At 40.4% G+C, this 23,786-nt stretch overlaps 1 protein-coding gene across 8 annotated transcripts in view; it reads right to left on the bottom strand.

Annotated features, from left to right (window-relative positions):
• The window catches only part of SGCD (sarcoglycan delta), a 327,833-nt gene that overhangs the window by 253,280 nt on the left and 50,767 nt on the right, over nucleotides 1-23,786 (bottom strand). Inside the window, exon 1 of one of the 8 annotated variants that reach the window (XM_051793454.1) lies at nucleotides 18,464-18,534. The exons of the other annotated variants lie outside the window; for them this stretch is intronic. The gene's annotated coding sequence lies outside the window, so the exon portion shown is untranslated. Of the gene's footprint in view, nucleotides 1-18,463; nucleotides 18,535-23,786 lie in introns of those variants that run through there. 8 annotated transcript variants of the gene reach the window in all.

Consider the following 23,786-nt stretch of genomic DNA (forward strand, 5'->3'; position numbering starts at 1 on the left):
TGAATGTTTTAAAAGGACCTCTCAGGGTTTCATCTTTCTCTTGTCACATCAGCTTCTCTTTGCCCAGAGAAGCTGTGGATGCCCCATCCCTGGAAGTGTTCAAGGTCAGGCTGGATGGAGCTCTGAGCAACCTGGTCTAGTGAAAGGTGTCCCTGCCCATGGCAGAGGGGTAGTAACAAGATGATATTTAAGATCCCTTCCAACCCAAACCATTCCATGATTCTCTTTAAGGAAAAGTATGAGACAAAACTCCCTTCAAAGGCTACAAGGAGGTGGGCAAAACCTAGCATCTTTCACAATTAATGCCTGAAGAAATCACAGGCAGAATTTTGCTCTCATTGAAAACACAAAGAGATGGGTTAGGCTTCTACTAAACAAGCACAGATTTCAAATGATGAGCTTATATAGTTACTTTTTGTTCACTTAAAGCATTCCTAATTTATAAATTACAAAAGAGATTACTTGTCACACAAACTCTGATCTTAATGCTATAACAGTCTTGGCCTAATATTAAAAAGGAGGGGGGGTGTATTTTTTGGGCTTGGGGGTCAGTTAAAGGTAGAAAGTTGGTAGTATGAAGGCAGAGATTGTTGTAGTATGCATTTCACAGCATCTACCTCAGTTGGCCTTTCTTTATAAAGTCAACATTTCTCTAGCTGTAACATATAAAACAGACAAAAAAAGATTTGGAAAGGTTTAGCACATTCATTTTACAGATAGAGAACCAAAGGCCAGGGAAGTTAAAGCACGTGCCAGGGCTCTCCAGTAAGTACATGCTGGAGGTCTATAACAAGAGCAGCCGTCCAGGACCTGAGCAGGATACAGGTCACAGGGCTATCTTTCTTCTTCAAGGTAATTTCCCAATTCTCTTTTCTTACATTTTATGAAAACATATTGAAAATTAACTCTTTGAATTCCCATACTGAAAGAAATCTTATGCAACGTATATTTGAGCTTCAGTTCAGGCAGTTTCCTTCCCCCACTGCTGAGGCTCCTCACACAAAGGACTTTATACCTACTGACTTGATAACTTTTACAAATACTTCATTATTATGAACCAACCACGGCCAGAGAAAATGTGCTACGGTTCAGGCAGGGTCTGTGTTACATATTCAAATTCATTAGCTCTATCAGCCTTCTAAACCTCTTATGTTTGATTAAGTCTCATCTCCCAAAAACTGATTAAATCTAGTCAGCCTCTTTAAATTATTATCCCTCATTGGTGCAACTGTGCTAAATGTTTCTAAATGTGACAGTAATCTAGTTTTAAACAAACCAGCTGCAGAGTCTATAAAATCATCTTTAGCAAGGTGGTAATCGCTGTGATGGATTCACCAGCAGCAGTGAGTGCAACGCGAGTCATGTCTGAGAACCTGCCCCAGCACAGCTGGGCCACGGAAGGCTGGAACTGCTCAGGCTGCCACTGAGAGCAAATGCACCAGTATTTCAACAAATTTTTGCACTGTACACAAAAAAAAAACCCAGAAGACAAGGCCTAAAGGCCAAAAGTTAAAAGGAAGGCAGCACGTCAGAAATACAGAAATTCGTGCAAAGATACTGGGCCTGCAAATCAGGGGCTGCTGACCCAAACGTACTGTATGCGTGTCTCAGCTTCAGCTGTTCTACTTGTAGCTGTACACCTCTAAAAATCTTTATTTTTAGATTGTTAACTTCCTTCTTCAAATACTACGCAAGATCCAAGCTGCCTTTTTAACACACACACACACAAAAAAAAAAAATTCCCTCCATAATCACTCGCCTGGCAGTGGGAGGAAGCCAACATGCCACTTCCTGCCATGCAGTTTAAGGATAAAAGACAGTCAAGTCTGATGTTATCTAAGGACCTTGGACCCCAAATTCATTTTTAGAAACATGATCATTCTTAGGCAGGTGAGTTGGCATCCACTTGCACCGAGCCATTAGCACAAACGGAAGAGCCCCTGCCTCTGTCTTCCCTACGTGCACGGTCTCTCTCAGGAAACACTTTGATCATTTTGGCAAATTAATGAGAACCAGATGGATTTTTCTCTTTTTCAGCCATTGCTCCGCAACTTGTACAGGGCCACTCACACTTCTAAGTAGTTCCACAACAAACATCAGGAATATAGAGTTATATTTCAGTGCTGTGTTGAGCTGGGGTGATAAATGTGAGAGAAATCTCCTGAAAAGGAAATGTCTTCCACTGGTCAAATTAAGAATGACTTTACAGCAAAGAAAACTCCTGATATAAAGTGTTCTTTTGCAAATTTAGCCCCAAACACCATTTTTCTGGTCTGACCTATTGTAACAGATACATAAACACACATATGGGCAGAGACAAGTTTTTTCTCCAGGGGTTTGTGCCCCTCAGCAACTGGGGAGTCTTTGGGGAAAAAACAATTATTATTAGGTCACAGGAGATTGCTCTGTGCGTTGCTCAGCTGAGCTTTCTGTCTTCCAAAGGTAAACAGCCCTTTCAACCCCAGCAGCAACACGATGCAAGCAATCACCAGTCATGTTGAATTGCCATCAAACCACTGACGTTTAGTAAATTAAAGTCCCTATGCCATCAGCTGTGCTCAGGGCCCGTTTCAACCTGAGGATGTTCCATTACGTTTCTTTCAAAGAACTTCATTTTTTTCAACCTGGGAAATTGCAAGTGATTGGATTCAGCAAGCAAATAATAGAAAACTCATACATGCTGGAGAATAGGAATGAGTAGCCTAGAAAGCATCAAGTGAGGACAAGGATCTGATGACGGTAATAGCAGAGGAAAACTTGATATAGACGTATGAGGGCAAACTGCTACACTCAGAGCCACTGCATCCAGAACAGCAGTAGACTCCCTTTGTGAAAACAGTTTAAATCACCACCTGTGTATCTGTACACCAACTGCAGTCTGGGGGCTACAGCAGCAACAGAAACTTTTTTTTTTCCTTGAAACACAAATTTCTATTGTAAAAGCCTGACTGCACATATATTCCTCCTGCCCAAGTCTCTTAGAGCTATAGGTTCCTCAACCTGACAAGCTCAAGCTCTGGAGCTCTGGAGTCCTCAAGATTTAAGGATGCAGAAGTATGGATCTGAAAACCACCTTTTTGGTGGGCCTGTCATACACAGAGACTTTCCAGGTGTGCAGCTGGGACTCACAGTCACACTCTCCACATCTGCACACTGGGCAGTTCTCTTTCACACTGGAAATGACTGAAAGAAAGCAAATTCGCTTAATGAGCATGTTCATAAGGTATTTTCTCATAAAATTGAGTCTTCCTCTTCCTGTCCTCTTTGGCACACCCAACAAATATCAGTAGAAGCAACAGAAATTCTCAGTGGGTTGGTGGATTCACAAACCACAGACTTCACTGTGAGGTTACAAGTTTCAGTGAAACCAAGCACAAGCCAACTGCATCCTCAGCAACATCTCCTGCTGTCACAGGCACTTATGGTGGTGTCTCACAACGGGTCTACACCCAGTAAGTGTGAAGCCCTAGGCTTGGATTTCTTGTTATAGATGTGCTGTTTTATTATTAGGCTACAATTTGTTTATTCTCCTCTTCTAAACTGAAACTCAAAAGGGACTGTCAAGACAGAAAATCCAATCTAAACGGGCTCCCTAAATACACCCATCCTGGGGCAGGTCCAGTGGTTATTTGAGGATGGCAGCTGGCACCTGTGGCCTTCGGTGCGGCACTTTCGGACAGTGATGGAAGAGGACAGCTGGCTGGGCTGGCACGAGGTGCCACATTTGATTGATCGAGTGATCCAAGTGTCACAGGCTGGTAGCCTGTCATTAACGCTCTGCGCTTCCTCCGAGCGGGAGGCACGCACCGTGCGGCAAAGCCGGGGCTGCTCCAAGAGCCTGTGTGCCATTGTGCTTCCCAAACACACCCAGCTTCATTAAAGTTATTCTTTACGTATATAAATATACATATTTTTTTTACAGACAAGGGGTATAGGGCACCGCAGCACACAAGTACCGAAAAGTCACTCCCTTTTACGTGAAAAATTCAGCCATTTTTATGGATAAACGAGTCGTAAAACATTTTGTTCAGGCTATTTAATTCATCAACTAGCTGGACAGAAAATATGCTAGGATGTTAATTTAACAGAATTATTCCCCTCTCAATAAGGTAAATGTTAGATGAAGATCATTAGGCAGGCTGGCAGCCCTGTCATCTTCCTTCTGCCAGATAAACCCACCAAGCGAAGTAGCTGCTAAAGAGGCTCTGGCAACGTGAAGGGTTATAATCTTCCCTGAGTGGACCCTCCTGCTGCCACATTTCCCATATTTTTGAAGCTGGTTTAGGATTGTTCTTTTAGCCCACAGTTTCATTTGTCTTTTAGAATACCAAAGCTATGATTTCAAAAGTCAAACAGCCACATGAAAATCCATCAATATATTCATAGGAAAAACAAAGCCTTCTGCCTAAATGCTGTTCTGTGTGTAACATCACAGCCAGGTATCCTACTCCTGATGCGCTATCGAGTTTATTTGACCATCAAATAAAATAACTTTCACAAATTGGGTTAGTGTTTTTCCCCACGGGAAGTGCTATTATTTATAAGTAGATCTTGACCTTAAAAATGAACTCCATCCTGCCTTAGATAGTCTAAAAATGGGCCAGAGTTTCTGGCAGTTCTGTGATTGAAGGCTGCATTTCCCTTTGGAAAAATAAATAAATAAATAAAGTAATTTCACTATTGGTTCAGATCTTTAAACTGAAAAATCTTTATGATAAAAAATATTTAAGTTTTTTTCCACTCTCGACTCACTGCAATGCCACAAGGCAAACAAAAGCCTAAACAGAGGAGAACAAATACTCCAAACTGCAACAAGGAAAGTGCAAGAGGACCCTTGCATGGAGCACCCCAAAAATGATTTAGCCTGCTCCTGGTTGCAGAAAAATATAGACACAGTTTTAATAAGAAAACAACCTGAATTTTGAGGGGTTTTCACAGAAACTATAAAACCATTCAGAACTGTTAATGAACCTATGATAACACAAGAGCGCACTATTTTTGCCTGTCCTAGCAGCAGAAGATGATAGTTGTTGAAAAGCACACGAGGCTTCCAGGCTGGAAACATTGTAATTCAACTGAATTGGAACTCATTTCTTATGTCTCAGTCCCTTATTTCCAGATGCTTCCCTTTGTCTTCACTTTCTACAGTTCGGTAAATTCTTGTAGCAGGGATTATAGTTTCCTGGGCATTCGTACAGCACCAGCACAGCAGAGCCTCCAGCACCAACACACACCCAGTCAGTGTGTCAGAAGGGGGTGAAAGATTAAAGGATAAGCTAAATTTACTGCCTTTTCCTATCATTTTTTCCCCATTCAAATCTCTGTAGGGTCTCAAGTCACTCTCATGGCCGTCAGATTCATTCCTAAGTGCACATAAAACAATATAACTAACATCTGGGTTGTTATTCATCTATGTTCTTCCCCAACATTAGGAATTCTTCTATCTAATGTGGCAAAGCTGAAGCCAATAAAGCTCCCTTGTGTTTACTTATCTTCATGAAAAAGCTATTGAAGCATCTCAAAACTCTCACCCCTCTGGGTCCTGAACAGGCTGACACACATCTCTCTCGTTTCTATTCCGTTTTTGTTCAATTGGAGCTGCATTACGTGGTTATTGTTTCACTTCTGAGCCCAGGACTGTTCAAAGCCTCCCTCTTCCATGTGGATAGTGCTTTTGTAGGATAGATAATAAAATTTATTCAGCAGCTCTTAAAAGTCTCCTCACATAGAAAGGCATGTGGGGAAAACAGCCTTTCAAAGCTTTGAAGCTATATACCAAAACATCTGTTCAGGTTTCAAGGAGTTTACAGCCCAGTTCCCAGAGCTCCTATCAGTAGGTTGAAGAATCCTTCAGAGCTCCAGTACAGCTTTTTTCAAACATCTTCCTGCGATCAGACATAGAGGTTTGAGCTTAAATACAAAATGTAATACTTCTTCCCCTCTCCATGTTTTCAGGGCTCTTTATCTAATTCCTCCAGTAGTTTTTTCCCATAAAACCTTTTATGACTTCTCAGCAAGAAAGGTTTGGATTTCTTCATTATTGAAGTTTCCAATTGAAAAGATGAGGTCCACCTTGCACGTCAGACAACGTATCACATAGCAGCATTTAAATAGACAGACTGATCAACATAATCATCCTAATATTTACCAGTTGTTGTAAAGATGAAAACTTTATAAGACACAGAAGAACATACAATATGTACAAACCTACCAATTTTGAGAAGCTAGATCTGACGAGCCAAATAAATCAATTGACATAAACCATAGAACTAAAACAACTATTGTTTGACCTGGGACAAAGAGAACAGGATACAAACACCACACTCTTCCAAAACAATCCTAACTTGTGGCCCAAGGGCTTCCTGTGTCAGCAGAGGTTATCTCTGCATATGAGAACCACAAATGCTTTTTCTTGCATCCAGGACTTGAACTCACAGAAACTTTCAGCTATCAGAGTATCCTGCATGGAGATTTCCAGAACCAGGTTCTGTGTGAAGAATAATCTCCTTCTGTATATGTTTAAGTCACTTGAAGTTTCTATATGATGCTTTCTGATTCTCCTACTATAAAGGAAAATAAACAGTATCCCCTATTAGTTTTTTCCATCTCATGATTAGCAGACCTGCACCGTTATCCCCTTAGTCTGTCATCTCTTTTCCAGTTGTTTTTCCATGTCTTAAATTGTTCACTCATTTCATCATTTTCTTTAAATTTAAAGCTATTATCACCTGCCTCGCAGAGAATGGTTTGAAATTTGACTTCTCATTGACCAGAAAATATGGAGCTATGGCACACCTGCAGGACATCCTCCTTCTTTAAAGTGATATATTCTTGAATAGAGGTGATAAAGAGACAGCACAGATTGTTTTGGATCACACCAAAATACCAAAACCCCTTTTCACAAGGAACATGTCTGCCACAAGGACTACAATGACACCACCATATCCTGCGGTATTTTCCACAAGTTATCTGTGCTACATGACAAATACTTTCCCAATTCGCTCTTTGACTTTTTCCTTAAGGAATCTCTAGGATGAAAAAAAAAAAAAGCCCATAGCTCTCATATTGCTCAGTTATCAGCAGCCACAGCTTCAACAAAACAAAAAACATTCTTTACAAAGACCTCAAAACAGAAGCTTAAAAGATTCTCAGTTTAGTCATCCCTTAAAGTTTTCTCTGCCTTTTTCTCTTCAGAGTATTAGCAGTCACTGAGAAGAATTTCTCATGTGGGTAATTTGATTTTTATCTCTGGAGTGGGTGGAAAGGACTAAGAGGATGATCGTTCCTGGCCTGCCCAAAGAAGGGTTGGGAAGGGTTTAACTTCTGTTTCTGGGTACACCAGATAAGGAAACTCTCAGGGGGCAAAAGCCTATTTACACTGAAAGACAGTGCTGGCATAAAAACAAGGGGTTGCAAACTAGCTGTGAGTAAATACCTGCTGGACATCAGACAATGAGGGTCTATACCAGTCTTCCAGTGGAAGTAGTGGGGGCCAAAAGTGTTTGTACCTCTAAAATAGAGTTTGATCAATTAATGAAAGGGCTCATGTGATATGATCGCTTATGATGGCAGGAAAATGCACCTAATGACCCAGGAGGTCCCTTCCCAGACATATATTCTCCTGGTGAGGGGTCAGCCAGCACAACGAGTACAAAGAACAGGTAATAGTAGACTCTGTGTAAAATTCCGGTGAATTTTCTGAGTTTTGCCCAGGACTGCAGGAAAGCTGGATTTTCAGTCCAGGTACACAAGTGAGGGTACTACAGTTTCATATAAAGCCCTATCAAGATACTCTTCTCTACACCACTTGAAAACAATCAAGTCAGTGCAGCTGAAAAGCACATCAGTACTAAAAAAAAAGAAAAAAAAACCCCAAACACATCAGAAATTGGATTCCTATTGAAGTTGGAGAGACAGTAGCCTTCAGCATTAATCTTCAATAAATACAATTTTGCCCCTTTAAGCTTCTACTAACTCTCCTGGCTCCAGGTGCTCAGCAGCCAATCAGGACACTTTGTTACTGAGTTGCCCTTGAGGAAAATTTAAAATTCTTCAGAAAAAAAACAAGATCAGTTGTTCGGAATGGTATCAAGCAAACAGTATGTGGAGCACACACCCAGCAATGCCCCCAGTCTCCTGCACAGGCAGGAGCAGTTGCCATAGGCACCTCTGGCCATCATGAACAAACATCAGCTACAGGAAGGAACATCAACTCATCAACATCCCCTTTTACAGCCAGGGGATGCTCTGCTTTTGTATTTTCCCTACCTCATATATAGAACCCCCTCTATTTAGCTTTAATGCAAATACAGCACCTTTTTCACAAAACCTAGATTTCTCTGACAGTGTGAAACTACATTTTTTAAAGGACTGCATAAACCATCCTAGATCCCCTGCTTGTGAAAGGCTTTGGAATATTACACCAGCAGCAGCATGGTATCTTGCACTGGATATCAGAGATTTTTAAGACCAGAACAAACCATTAGCTGATTTAATCTGATCAGTCACACAAGCCAGTTTCCCACAGTCCCCTCAGTATTAAGCTCACACCTTCAGTCCAGCCAGAAGTCTCAAAGTCATTCTGTCCTGATCTGAGAACCTCAACAGTAGTTTGGTCTTCCACTATCCAGCAGAGCCTCTGTCTTTCAATTTTAATTTGCCTGGCCTTAATTTGGAGCTGTGGAAATTCATATGCCTTTTCCCACTAAATTAAAGGCCTGTTATCTGTCACAGCAATATGTAGAATGGAGCAAGGCCCAGTTCTGCAATGCAGTCTGACAAAGAGAGAGAACTTTTCCTTGTCCAACTGGAGCAGCTTCCAAGGCTAGTGAAAAATCATCATGCTTCTAATTCAGCTATACTGATTTATACTGAGGAAATATGACCTCCATAGCCTCAGCAGCAGTTTACAATAAAAGGTGCTAAGGAAAATGCCATTTCCAAGAATATTTACTAATAAAATGTAAATTATAACAAAGCTGATGTCCAGCACTTATCTCACATTCCTTTTTCCCACTTATCCAGACTACGTTCACACTAATGAAACAAATGTTCATTCTCCTATTTATGCACTCTGTTCAAACTTTTTGTGCTCCCCTACACCTCTAGTCAGCTGTGTCTGAATGATGGCAACAAGATAAAGATAACATGATTATAAAAATAAATCAAAACAGTACAGAAATGCTCCTTCGGGTTTTTTTTTAGTCTACAAAATGACAGTCTATTCCCTTTGCTTCATTGCCAGTCATCACAGTTGATAAACTGTGCTCTCTCATAAGCAAAGTGATTTTTCTCAGTAGAGAAAGCAGACTATTTCTGCTTTAAAGAGAAAACATTTACACAATCCTCATGGCTCCTAGGATTCCTCACACCACAAGTTTCCTATTTAGAAATCTCCTCCCACTTACACACCCCAACAGGCTGTGTCGGTGGAATGGTTTAAAATCCAGATTAGCCCCTTCTCTATACAGTTCTTCCCTACCCTTTGCACTCTTCTAAGAGACTGAAGAAATCAGGATGGCTATTTAAATTACACAGCACACAACACACTCCCTACATGTTTGTTTTTAACAGGTTTTCCATCAGATGCCGTAAGTACTGGAGAAAAGTTGAGAATTTTAGCCTTAAGAGGTGATAGAGACTTCCTGCAAAGGTGTGAGGTTTAACTCTCTGAGGGTGCATCCCATGAGGAAAATGGAGAGCACAGATAAGTCTCTGTTTCGTCACTTTAGAGAAAATTAGAACCCTAATACAACTTTGAAATCAAACAGTGGTCTGAGGAAAGCCGTCCTTACATCAGGACACCAGAAACATTGGGACAATTCAGCACGAAGACTCCAGCCAGCACCTTCTGGACAGTGAGGTCCATTTTCACTGCTGTAAGAATATTTAACCCTCGAGCAGCTGAAGCCGGTGTTTGCAACAACAATTAAAATACAATTAATTACGAAGGAACTCCTAATAACTGTGGGCTTTACAGACCATACAGCAGCACCTCAGGCCAGATGCCTGAGCAGTCAGGGATGAGTGTGATATTTCTCTCAGTGACTGTGGGATAAGAATGCACAAATGCGGCAGTGCAGCAAACATCAGTGTATTAAAACTGCCTGCTGCAACAGAAATGAACAGTTGCAAAGAGCCTTTGTCAAGCCATGTGGAGCACTTTCTAACACTCTAACTGCGTCAGAGGAGCTGACCTGCTTGCATTCCAGCAGGAGTTTTGAGCTGACTTCAAGTCACACACAGGAGTTAAGAGAATGAAGAACTGCGCTGGAGTTGTTTTACAAAAGCAGCCAACAGCGAGGTCCGCTTTTGTTAATGTAATCATTATATGAAAAAGATGTCAAATGCTAGCTTTTATGCCAGCTGAAACTTCGTCTTGGGAAAAATGCTCTTTGAAAGTTGCAATCACTCTGGCTGTGTTCAAACCAAGCATTTAGACCAGAAGAATCATTTTAGTTTCCTTTTTTTTCCCCCTTCACACAAAGCCCAACCATTTCCTTGCTATAATATGAGGGTTCCACCTCTCCATTTGCCAGCAGATGTCCAGCCCACCTAGTCCCCACTGTTCTCACCAGACACTCAACCAGTACTTCAACTTCCATACAAATCCATTCTTGAATTACCTTCCCTCCCAAACTCCCAGCAAGGATTTCCTGCCCAATATCCAGTTCCCACCTCAGTTCCCTCTATATTCTAAAATCCCCTCCCTCTACAGCCTCAATTCTCCCTCCTGCTCCCAGTAAGGTTCCTGCCTCACAAATTACTCTCCTAGACCAATCTCACACAGAAAGCCTTTAAGCCTAAACTCACCTAAAGCATTTTGATAATAGAAAAGCATTTAGGTGTGGATTATTTTATACCCAAGTGAAATGCACAGGGAGATATGGCCAGACTACCCCAAGCATAACTTATCTTTAAGCCAGTGTGACAATCAGAAGCAACAGCACAATCAGAATCCCCCGTGGCTCCTCCATTAATGTGACACTTTGCCTACAGTGACTTCAGCAGCCATGGAAAATTGCATTGAGGTTTGTATGGTATTTCATATAAACTGTGGGAGCAATACTGAAGGTCAGAGCAAGAGCACTGCATCTGCCTGAAATTTTACCTGTAGCAGCCGAAGCAGCCAAGAAGTTTGTCCAGAAAAGTTTGAAGAAAGCTGCAAGGGATGGAAGAGATCTCCGGAGGTACTGGAGCAGACTTTAAGCAAGGTGAGGTGTGTATGGCAATAAACCTACAGCTCAAATATCGCTCACAGGCATAAGCACTCAGCTCCTCTTTCCTCTCCATTAAATCACATTTCCCTCCCACAGATGAGAGCTGTCGGGAGAGCTCTGTGCCAGCCAGAGGAACAGACTGAGATGAGCAGGGAAAGATTAATTGAAAACTGAGAAAGAGGAGGATGCTCAAGATAGCAAAGCAGTAGCTCTGCAGGGCAAACAGTGAAGAGAAACTGTGTTTAAAAAGGAGATTTAGAGAATTGGGTAGCAAATGTCTAGAGTCACCAGGACTTGGGACCGCAGATTTCCTAATGAAGGAAGCAATAAGACAACTCATTTTTTAGCTATACCAGCCTTGCTTCTGGGGTGACTAGTTCCCTTCCCCTGAAGCCTCTGGCTTCCTCAACCCTGAAAACTACAGTGTTCTCTGGGCTTCATTTCTCATCCATAAATTAGGGTAATGATGCCATGTCTAACTCCTGGGTTCTTCATGCAAGCAATACTTTCACCATTGTGACAAACTATGCAAATATCATTTACATTAGCACAGAGGATACCAAGACAGTCACAACAACAGGCAGTTCTGGTTTTAGTATCTTCCAGAAGAAATTAAGTCATTTGATACTGAGAATCAAGCACTTCTTTCTTTTTCTTCTTATTCAGACTAAGATAGCCAAATGACTTCAAATCTGTGCCAACAGAAGAGTTCTCATAGGTTAGGGGAAAAAAAAGTATATATCCTTAACTGACCAAATTTTCATCCTAAATTCTCAAGTATCTTATTTTTCAGCACAGGTGATGAGACACATCAGCTGTGTCAGGTCCTGTACCAGGAGATGGGTGTCAGCACCAGTCACAGTGAGCCAACCATAGACCTACAGGGACTCCCCTTCGTGGCAGTCAGAAGCTTCCAGGGAGGTTATTCAGTCAGAACCTCCTACACCTCCTGCCACCAGACCATATTCTGCCTCCTCTCAGTCCCCAAAGGCATTTGCTGGTGCCAGCCCAGACAGAACCAGACCTGCTCTTGTTTGCTCTGCCCTGAGAGGTGGAACTGCAAGTCATTGCCACTCCATGCACAGTGGCCAGCACCATCGTACCCAGATGAGGCACTGCAGCAGCAGAACAATGGCTTGCACCTGAATTGGCATCTTCAGTTGCTAACCCCAATCTTACCTGTCTTTCATGAACTTTATGATTTGTTCTCCTCTCGGTTTTGCTGAGTTTGGTTTCACATATTGATAGATGTTCATAAAATATTGTGTTAATATCAATTACTTCAGAGACTGCAGAGGCATGTGAACTAAAAGATATAAGGAAAAAGGCCTAGAGCAAATGCCTATTGAGTCTGGAATCAGTTTTGTCAGCAACTGGTATCTTAACTAGTGATATTCAATTCAAACCAGTCTCAACTGAAATGAGAGAGATGCTCTCTAACGTGCAAATGACACTAGAAACTACACCAGCAACAGCATTACAAAGTCTCCCATCCTGCCAGTGTTCTAAAAGTGCTCTTGTCCCACACAAATTCTGATTTTGCTATATGGGGTTGCATGTAAAAGGGAGAGCTGGTGACAGATTGAGAGTACTGGAAATAGAAGTCACCTAGTTTCCTAGTACTTCTGTTACATAGTTTCTTCCTTTAAGAAAAACAAAAACAAACAAACAAAAACACAAAAAAGAAGGAAAAAGAGAAAAATGGGGGGGAAAAAGGGGGAAAAAAGAACAAAAAAGAAAAAAAGACTTGTTCATGAATACCATAGGTCTAAGAAACAGGAACATGCAATGCCCATTGCCTCTCTGCTTTAAAACTGTTCATCCAGTTTAACCCAGAAGGGTCTTCGCACACCATTTGAAACAACTCATATGAGTCTTTACAGTAGATAATTCTTGTCTTTTAAAGAGGGAAGTAAATTAAACTCTGAACCCTAATCACGTTATTAGCCCTGCCTGACACCATAAATCACTGATGTAGCATTTTGTTCGTGCCCATAAATTACTGACACCGTGTCCTCCTGCAGAAGATTCCTTCTCCTTAAGAGCATATTAATACATTTGCACCCCCTCTCCTTTCTAAACACACTGGCTCACATGGTCAGCTTTCCTAGTGCTCTAGGCACTGATTTCAGGTTTCATAATCAATTATATCATTTTGCTTCGCAGCAGTAATTTGATTACTGCTTTTGGGTGTGACAGGCATTTGTGACCATTTCTGCCCATCTTCACCTGAAATTGCTGATCTTCCTTCCTTCCCTCCTCCCTGCAAAACCTGTGCAAAATTGATAAAATAACATCAATAAATCAAGGCACTTGCATTTTCCCTGAAGTGACTGTATTTCAGATTTCTTCTCTGAAACACAAACAAGGACATAGTTCATCTAGCTCAACAGCATGACCAAAAGCAGTATAAAATGATGATGATGTTTTGTGGCAGTTATTGCCAGTTTTGTTAATATGACTGACTGCTTTTCCTGTGCAAGCTGTCTCTTCTAGATTACCTTATCTTTGAAATAATCACCACTACCACCTAACATTTAGTAATAATTTACTCCACAGCAATTGGTATGACAGAGCCCACATCGGCAGAAACAAAACTGCAACATTCAAGGAAAAAAAAAATAATTCACATTTGTTTCTGTCAAGTTCAGAATCCCTGTTGACCAACCTGTACACTGCACTGTTGAAATATGGTACATTTAGAACTGTTCATATGCAGCATCGAAGGAATGAAGTTCAAACAAAAGTTGCCACCTTCTTCCCACTAATTTCAGAAGTTTTAATGAGAGTGAGAAAAGGAGGGAAGAAATCTGTGTATTAATGGGCTGCAGAAAGATGCATGCCTATCCCTGAATCTGGCTGATTTCATCAACCACACTGTTTCTTAAGGACACTTAAATCCACTTACATTTCCACAAACATCTGGAGAGGCTCTAAGTGGGATGTGGCCCGATAGCATCTACTGGGTTTTCTTTCATGCTAAGCGGGTTTTTTTCAAGGTTAAGCCACTGATTACTTTCTTCCTCAAGCCCCCATTAATACAAAGCCTCCCAAAGGCAGGCTGGGGATCACACACACATTCTCTTAGCAGGGTCGAGTAAAACAGATCTTTTATTTTTTCCCCTCACCCATAATTTTTGGGGACAATAAAATACTGCATGTGTGATACACAGATTTAGACCATGGAAGCCTAGAGTAAGTGGTTTAATTCAAAAGTAATATTTTCATTAAGTACACAATTCAATATTTTTTCTCCTAACTGCTTTTTTTTTAAGATATTTAAAAGTAAGTTGTGACCCCAGATTCCATAAAATATTCTGTTTTCCCTTGAACTATCTCACAGCAATCTAATATTTTCTGTTGGAAAACCACAGAGACGTAAAAATTTTCATTAAACTTTTATCTGGAAATATGATGCAATATGTTAATTTACAACTGCATAACAGAAAGTCCATACCTGAGCCAAAAGTAAATGGAGTAGAATGAAAGAATTTTCAAGCTTAAGTCAACTGTTGAATTAGGGCAAAAACAATTGTCCAAACAGTCATATTTAACCTGTGGGAATTATTTATCTCATGAGAGAAAAACATGTCAAGAGCTTGTTTGGTAGAAGGAACCATTACCATGAGAAACCCCCATAAGTCAGATGCATTTTTTTATGCAGAGAAGTTGTTAATCTTCTCCAGGAGCTAAAGCCCAAATGCTCACATAGGCACTTTGAAAAGGGTAAAGCAGCAGAACATAACTGAACAAAAAAATGTCTTTGAAAAGAGCAATACCTGAAATGAAGAATTCCTTCTAGCCCATTTTATTAATTCTTTCTCCTTGACACTCATATTTCTGTCATAAATTATCTGCAATTTTCTTTTCCCACAAAATGAAACCTATGCTACTAGAAAAGCATAGTTTTCATATTCATATTCACTGTGAATTACTGAAACATCCATGTAACTTTTTTTTCTTGCAGGTTATTTTCACAGAAATTCCCTTTAACCAAGTTAGAAACAAGTTCTTTTATGATGCCACAACAGCAATTTGTTTTGCTCTTGTAGGTCCCATTTACTGAGCTAATAAAGACATTCATAAATTAAACACTAAAAGTGACTTTAAATTTAAAATTAACATTCTGACTTCAAGCTACATATACGAAGCTAACATGTTGCTTCTGCTGATATTCATGGTTGAAAAGAAATAGCAGACCTGACCTATGTCACAAAGCTGCTTTGAGGAAGTTTAGCAGAAGAGTCACTTCACATTTTGCTGCTTTCAAATAACATCTCTTTGTTCACGGTCTTTTTCACACTGAAAAGATTTTACCATTTGTCTTAAGGCTGTGTAAGGAATTTAAAAAAAAAAATAAAAAATAATATCTCAAAGAGTGGTTGAATAGATACTATTGTAAAAAAAATCTATATCCACACATCCCTGTTTGCCAGCGTTACAGTTTGTGGAACAGAGAACAATTCAGTATTTCAAAGGAAGCCAATAACCATCACAAGAGCACCCATGGGTGACATTACTTAATCTGCAGTTTCATCTTCCAGAGGAAAAGGGAAACTACAAGGAAAAACTATTTTCATAAAACAAGGGACTTAACAGCCAAGGAGAAAAAAATGTTTTGGTTAAGTGTGAAAATTCAGGCAGTTTTGTCTTACAACCCTGATCATCCCCTTCCTCCCCTCAAAGCTGAGGAATACTTGAAAAGCAATGGAAGCTTGAGACTTTGGAAGATGCAGATCTTGGGGAACAGGATATCAAAAGGGGCCAGTGCAAAGAAGGAACTTCATTTCTGCATCAGGCTCCCTGCGGCTCTACCTAAGCAGCAGCAATAACACAATTACATCTTCCGGAGCGTGTGCCCCACAACACACCTGACTGGAGTGCCTCCATCCCTGCAAGGAATGTTAGAGCAGTTTGTTACTTCTCATCCTCCTCTTTCATCATTTTAAAGCTTTCAGCAGTGAGCAGTAATAGGCTGCTGGAGAGAGCTACCAACACCAAGAGGGAGAGAGTATCTGCTACAGCTGATACGCGGCGCACAAAGACAGCGTGCAAGGGATTTCCAGGGGAGGAGAAGCAGAAGGAATTGCAGGCACTTCATCCTACAAGCATCAACAAATCCCACAGACAGACTGCAATTATGTGAAATTGTTTTGCAAAGGGAAATACGAGAGGAACAGAAGTTACCTGCGATTTTAGAGTTCTCACTGAAATGCGACCTACATTTTTAGGAGACCAAGGAGGAGGGACATTATTTATGTCAATTTGGAGGGCACAAGGAAATCAAGAAGGGAAGGGAGGAGGATTCTCTTCTGCCACTTTCAAGACCAGACAAGTGACTTAGCTAAATAAAGGTCTTCACAAGTATACAGATAATAATTTAAAACTCTATAAGCAAAATATGCATTCCACTGGCAAAGCTGCAAAACTTGTCTGGAGATTACACACGATGCTCTAACCACACTGGCTCCTCAAAGCTGACCCATAAAAGCAAAAGCAATGACTGAGAGATGCAATAAAAGTTTCTGATGTGCTTTTTGGGGAACAAGCCACTGATTTGTATTTGGAAGCCGTTCCAAACTGTGCAGAGAATCCTGTAGAATAAACAGCCTTTTGCTCAGCTGCCAACATACCAGCCCGAAAGCTCGACGAGGTGACTTCAGACAGAAACAAAAAGCCTCTGTGTTTCTACCTACTACAGCTTTCACTAAATTCCCCTCTTCTGACACAGAGGATCTCGGTGCCAGGGAGCAACAATGAATTCACAAGGGCAAAGGCTCACATCTGCTGCTTCGCTTTGAAATCCTTCCTCGCTTTTACAAACTTAAATGAAAAGGAAGCCGGAGCCCAGTGCCACGTGGAGGACCCCACTGACAGCACTGTGGCCACACAGCACAAGCCTGGAGACCTGTATCTCTGGACAGCTCTAGGTTTTGAAGCATTGTTTCCCATATGTGGTTACATCGCTGATTCAAGACCTGAGTGGCCAGGAATCTCTCCTGTTGGTTGGTGCACAGCTGGTGGGATAAGAAGGTTCAAGGTGCCTCCAAATGTTAATCAGGAAAATAGGAAGAAGTAATGGTCTAATAAAGCTATCACGATCCCAGCTATGGGGGCAAAAACTGGAATACATTTATTGAACATACAAACCACTATTTAAGGGTCTGGGGAGCTTAACATGCTAATAAGGAGGCAGGGTTATGTCAAATAGGGGATTCCACAATCTATTAGCATTTCCAGTAACAGGGGTGACATAAGGGGAAAAATGGATTTACATTTCTCGGATACAGTATTTACATTTTGGGGGAAAAGGTTTGATATTTCCAGTAAGTAGGGTTATACTGGGGAAGTGTGATCAGCTTTACCCAAAAGAAGGATTTACACAGGGAGGGAGAAAACAATAGGATATATGATAGCATCATGCAAAGTCTTTCTACATCCTGCTGGGGGAGATCAGGACAATGGATCTTGTCTGGTCTTTTAGATGGTGTTTTTTTCCCCAGCCCCTGTGGCCCAAGGTTTCCTGTTTAATCCTAGCAGTTCCTTTTCTGTTGGTATCCGAATCTCAGACTGCAAAAATGAGTCCTTCCACAATCCACAAACACAGAATCATATGAACCCTAGAATGGTCTGGGTTAGTAGGGACCATAAAGATCATCTGGTTACAAACCACCTGCCACGGGCAGAGAATCCTTTCACTAGACCAGGCTGCTCAGAGCTCCATCCAGCTTGGCCTTGAACACTCTGGCATTGGACAACATGCTGATTTTCTTACTGGAAAGGAGATTAAAGACAAAACTGTTGCCTGTGTAAGTCTGTCCAGACATTTCTGACAGAAATGTGTTTCAGCCTTGGTCATTGCTTCACCAAACTAAGCACCAGCCTTTACAGCTGAGAGCTCGTCCTTCTCCACAGACTGCTGAGGAGCTCCCTCTGAAATTTAATCATGAATTGTAAGGTCTCCCCTCTGCACCCAGAATTCAGGACCAGAAAAGCTTAGTTAGCCAATAAAACACTACCTGTGAGTAAACACAACAGCCTTTTGGTTGTGACAGAAAACCAGATATAGGGTAATTCTTGTCTTTATTCACACATCCTAGACTAAACTGCAGTGATTTCAAACACTTGCCTGCTTTTCTCTGCAATGCATACCATATCATTACCCCCCGAGAGGCCACTTTACACTTTGCTCTCCTGCCTCCTCATTCCTGCTTTGTTGTATAAAGTTATATGGAAAATAATACCTAAGTGGCTCCGCATCCTGCAGGGAAGTTGCTTAAAACATCACTCAGTTTTTCTGAAAATTTTCATGCCACTGCAAACAAAAAAAAAAGTCAGTCATTATACCTCAAACTTGACAGTTTTTTTCGGCATGAAAACCATAAATTAAGTAAAAAATATTTATTTATTCAAATGCATGGGTTTGCTTTCCACTAAAACACTTCTGACAGTTGCAAAGATGACAGTAACCTGTGATACCTGCTCTGCATCACCCTTGTGGCTGTCTTGTTATTTCAGGAGACCCAAAAGGTACCCTCTGAAAAATCAAATCACTCTGTCCTAATTAGAATCTTCTGAAGACAAACTTCAATTGGGATGTACACTTCCCACACATTAAATACTAATTCAGAAAGCAGGAAGCCCTTCTCACTATGTCCTTCAGATGAGAGGTTGCAGGCTTAAAAACACCAGGTTTAAAACTCAAGCTGAAAACTCTGCTGTTTAATAATGAAACACAGCAGTTGCATTTGAGATGTTAGAGTTTCTCTAGTAATAAATAAAACCCCGACTGCAGCAAGACAGGTTTTGAGAAGCTTGCTCACAGTCACCAGGTTTTACAGAACAGGAATTTGCCCTCTCGATGCAAATGTGGAGGTGATAAACACTTTTTCCTCACATAGCTGCTATTACAGGAAGGGGGTATAACTGCATTAAAGGCATCACACTCCATGTCCAGGCATGACACTGTCTTCTAGTGAAGAAGACTGGTGATCAAACACACAGTTTGTGAGCAATCAGGTCAAAATACCTCAAGTACCACATTGTCCCCCATGCTCATCTTTGTTGCTACAGGAATATTAACTGGGCTGATTTAGCTTTTCTGAGCAAACTCTCAGCACTTAAAAACATCTCACAGTCAAGGTCATTCCAAATAATGCAAGTGTCACTGTTGGACAAGCAGAAATGGATGGAGAGGAAATGAGCCCTCCAGAGCCTGTTATTCCTCTCTGATCATCTAATGCTGCGCATAATGCTAATCTAACCATTTTTATGGATGTGAGATAGTTTAATGTCCATTCTTCCTGGGCAAGGAAGGGATTAACAGCAGCCAAAACATAAATTTAAGGACTATTAATAACCTCACTTCCAAAGGCAGTTAGTATTTTCATTTGTGGTGAAAATTCAGTTGCTTTGTACACTTTTCTGCAAAAACAGAACTTGCCTGCAGTAGGCTAGGAATTCGATATGACCCCATTTGAGCTTCTAAATTATTGATGCAAACTTTTCAGGGCAGGTATCCAGTGATTCAGGATTAACAATCTGACATTATTTTTGCCTGTATGCTTCCAAAAGCCAAAACACACTTTGGGATTTTCTGGCAGCATGTGTGGCTTAGGCAGCAAAGCGCCGTGCCCAAAAACAAACACCACCAGCAGTTAAATCACATAAGTGCTTCCTGGAAAACACTTGAACTCTCAATTTTTACCTACTTATAGGTTTATCACTTTCCTTTAAGTCTCACAATAAAAGTACTGGTTCATCTCACAAGGACAATTTATTTTTTACCTTCTGTACAAGGTAAAAAATGCTAACACGTATTTTTATTTAATTAAATATAATCTATTAGCAACAAAACATAAGACCTCTTTGAACAATTTGTGTTGCTTCTAGCAGTGTGCAGCTGAAGTAATCCAAATTTCTGCTACTTTCTGACATGATGTAAATTGGCATAATTCTACTGAGGTCCTGTTGACCTACACCAATGGGTTTTGTGGCTGGCTGAGCCACATAATTTCAAGCCCTCAAAAATATATTTGATATACCTCACCTGAATAACATCAGAGGCCAACTATTGTCATTTGAGCAGCATATCCCCTCCCAGTCCTCTCTCCCTGCCTACCAGACAAGGCCAGCACCAGACGGTTCCCTCCAGACACCTAAGCCATGTTTCACGGGAAGCAATAAGTACTTAATTAAGGGCTTTAATCACTTAAAAGTTGCTAGTGAAGTTGGAAAGGAGGAAACCATTTAAGTCCCTCTCTTAAATGTAATCAACCTGCGATGTTCTACTTTTGACTAGAACAATTGCAAAGGTAGGACTTGAATTGTCATTTCAAGTCTGCTCCTCGTCCTGATGCCTCAGAGCATTCTAGCTGAATTACTGTTGTTTACTCTTTAACTTTTAGCTGAAAGATATGGCCCTGAAATATAATCAATGCTCACTTCTGAAACCCTACGATTTTAATTACCATTTCCAGACACCCTCTATCACATGTTTTATGTACAATCAATGCTGACACATAAAAGGAAAGCACTCTCACATTTTGGAATACAAGAAGTTTGTTCTTTGAGAAGAAAACAATCAATTAGTGATCATCTAACTACCTCTGTGTGCATATCTATCGCTCTTCTGTTATTGCAGATTAGACATGATTATGTCCCAAGAAAGCAAAAATGCTATAAAATTCCACTTCTGATTTGTTTAGTATAAGAATTTATTTATGTTCTTACTTCTGGTGATAGGATTTATTTTTTTTAAATCTACACAAAGCATTGTTTCCTGTATAGGGGAATAATTAAATTTCGAAACAGAAAAATTTGATCCCTGTGTTTTGACACTGCTTCCTTCCAAATCATTCTTAATATGCTGAGATCCGAATGCGTGTTGAGACATCAAGATACCATTGTGTGAGAGTTGTCATGTACTGAAAGAAAGCTCCTCATATATGTTCTCTTGTTTTAACATGTTGTAGGAGGCCATTCCATAAGTAGCTTGTCATTCCCAGATTTTGGGCTTCAACGTTTCTTTTTGTCCTGTCAGGGGTGGGGGATCAGCCTGTAATTTTTTTCAAAGATGCATTATAAAGTGTCAGTAAGAAAATTACTGGCTTTGAACAGGCAAGGACAATGCTTTCCTTGTTAGCACACATAAATAAGAGGCGCAAAAAGCCTCTTGACAGACACTTGGAGAAAAGATGTGCCAGAACATCCACGTTCCTTAGTTCAAATGGAATAGGTTGATAGAATGCTTAAAAAAAAAAAAAAGCCTACCTTAAATTTCTGTTCAAAATCCTTAGTTCAGGTAGGTAAGGTAGGAGTACTTTTAAGTAAGTTGGTGTATCAGGTGCATTTAGCTCAGCCAACCTGCTGAAATCAATAGCATTTACACTGGCCACTCAAAGGTTATGAGCTAATAGGTGTATATCTGGGGCTAGAGACTTGAACATAGTAAGAACAAGCTCAGTTTTTCTTACCCCTCCTTCAAAGGACCTAAAAATGCACATCATATGCACACACGCCTCTGACAGCACGACAAAGAACAGCAACCCCCCAGTTACATGCAAACCAGAGATTTGCACAAATGGCAGCTAAACTTAGAAACAGAAGGGATGTGTAAGGATATACATCCTATGGAACACTAAACTGAGCACAAAAGTTGCATAAATCTTATAACTTAAAAAAATCAGGTCACAAATGTCAGTTTTTTCTCAGAAACAAGGACTGCAGCATGGAATTAAATGATAGGCAACTCAGGGTTACAAAAGATGGGTGAGAGAGCTCTGCTTATGCTAAAATCTTTTGAGACATTTCTACAGTCAATGAACCTTCAGGGATCCAAGTTACTTCCATCTTCAGAACTGAAGCCTTAGATACAGCCACCAATATCCCCACAGCTAATCAGTTTAGGAATTTAGGAACTTCTCTCTGAGTGCCAACAAGGCAGACAAAAGTCATCTTGCTGAAGTTATTTACCACACACCTTGAGCTTTACTGAACTCATTTATTTATTCATCTTAAAAAAACCCTGTCATTACATGCAGGTCTGGAGGAAAGTGGCAACCACAGCAGCCTGTCTTGGCTGTGCAATAATATTCCACTCCTTACCTTCTCCTCTTGCTATAGCAGTGAACCTTGCATGTTAATCCCTAGAATCCTCCTTATTTAATAAATGCATTAAAGTTTATTGATTTTTAGTGACTATGAAAGGTCAAGTCAAAACAAAGCAGGAACATTTTCTAATGCACAGGGCTGTAAAGAGGAAAAAGATTCATAATGAGAGTAAGTGGTTACTGTGCAGATTGAAGAGAGACTTCAACCAGTCAAGTTCATCTGTAGTTGCATGGATGTAAGCAGATAATAATTCCACTTGGGCCAAAACTTTAGGCAATACTCCCTGTGGTCTTATCCTGAATTTATATTTGCATGCCCTTGAGACAAATTTTAATCTCAAAACCTCAGACATTATTAGTATTTGTTTAAAGGCCAGGAGAAGCTTTTCTAATCTTTCATTGGGACCTCCTGTTCTATACAGACTAAAAGACAGCAGCCAAAAACTTCACCAGTCACCTCACAGGGGAAGGAGGAGAGCCAATGTCCCTCTACATACTCAGGGTATTCCAGGTCAAAAGAGGCAATGGGTAGGCAAATGAGAAGCAAGCATATTCTTCATTTTTAATATCTGTGATATGAGATCTCTCATGCAAAGTAAATTACTGCATAGTCACATTTTCTTTTTCCAGACTTTCTCATTCTACCCAAACCTATCCACAATGAAAAATGATGCTGTGATTAGAGGCATGCTTAATTACTTTTCAGCAATAAAAGTTTATGAACCCAAATTTTATCCTAGCCTGTGTATTGTCTTATTTATTTTTATATTGTCATAAATATGCAAAGCCATTAAGATGATTACTAATTGCAGCAGAATACAATTAGGTGGCTTTCTACAGTAGAAGCCTTTGAAACTGTATTGTGTATTCACTGCTTTTACAGCACCTGTCTCAAATTATTTAGATTTTCGAGGATCTCTGTTATCATGATATAATGAATGTTCTACTTAAGTAGCATCACTGCCTAAAAGAAAGAACACTGATCTATTACTACATTAAGCTCAGCCATGTAGTGAGTTGTGTCATATTATAAAACCTTCTCAAAATTGATTACCTGTAGAGCCTCACACTGTTCACAATGTTAGCAAGTCACACACTTTTTGGACACAAATTATCATCTTTCCCTTTCCCCAAAATAATTCCTCTTTAATATTTTCATAGACTTTTACACCATTGCTACTTAATTTCCAAGTTAATATATTTTAAAACATTCTGATCCAAGTCTCCCATGCAGACTGGATGGAAACAGTTACGTTGTGCCTGCAGCAGGGAGAGACCGTTTATAAGATTATAGACATTGCACACTATAAAACAACAAAAATTTAGTTAGCAGAGTGCCTTTTCAGGAGCTAGTCCTCCAGAAAGGAAAACTCCTTTTGAAGGTCAGCAGCCTGACCTCATTGATGTTTACTGCACTGACATCCCCAGTAGCCACTTACAGGATGGTTTCAGCATC

This window comes from Manacus candei, unplaced genomic scaffold (assembly GCF_025592945.1).
Source record: "Manacus candei isolate 608988 ecotype Guabito, Panama unplaced genomic scaffold, ASM2559294v1 h1tg000037l, whole genome shotgun sequence".
In the NCBI taxonomy this organism is placed as follows: Eukaryota; Metazoa; Chordata; class Aves; order Passeriformes; family Pipridae; genus Manacus; species Manacus candei.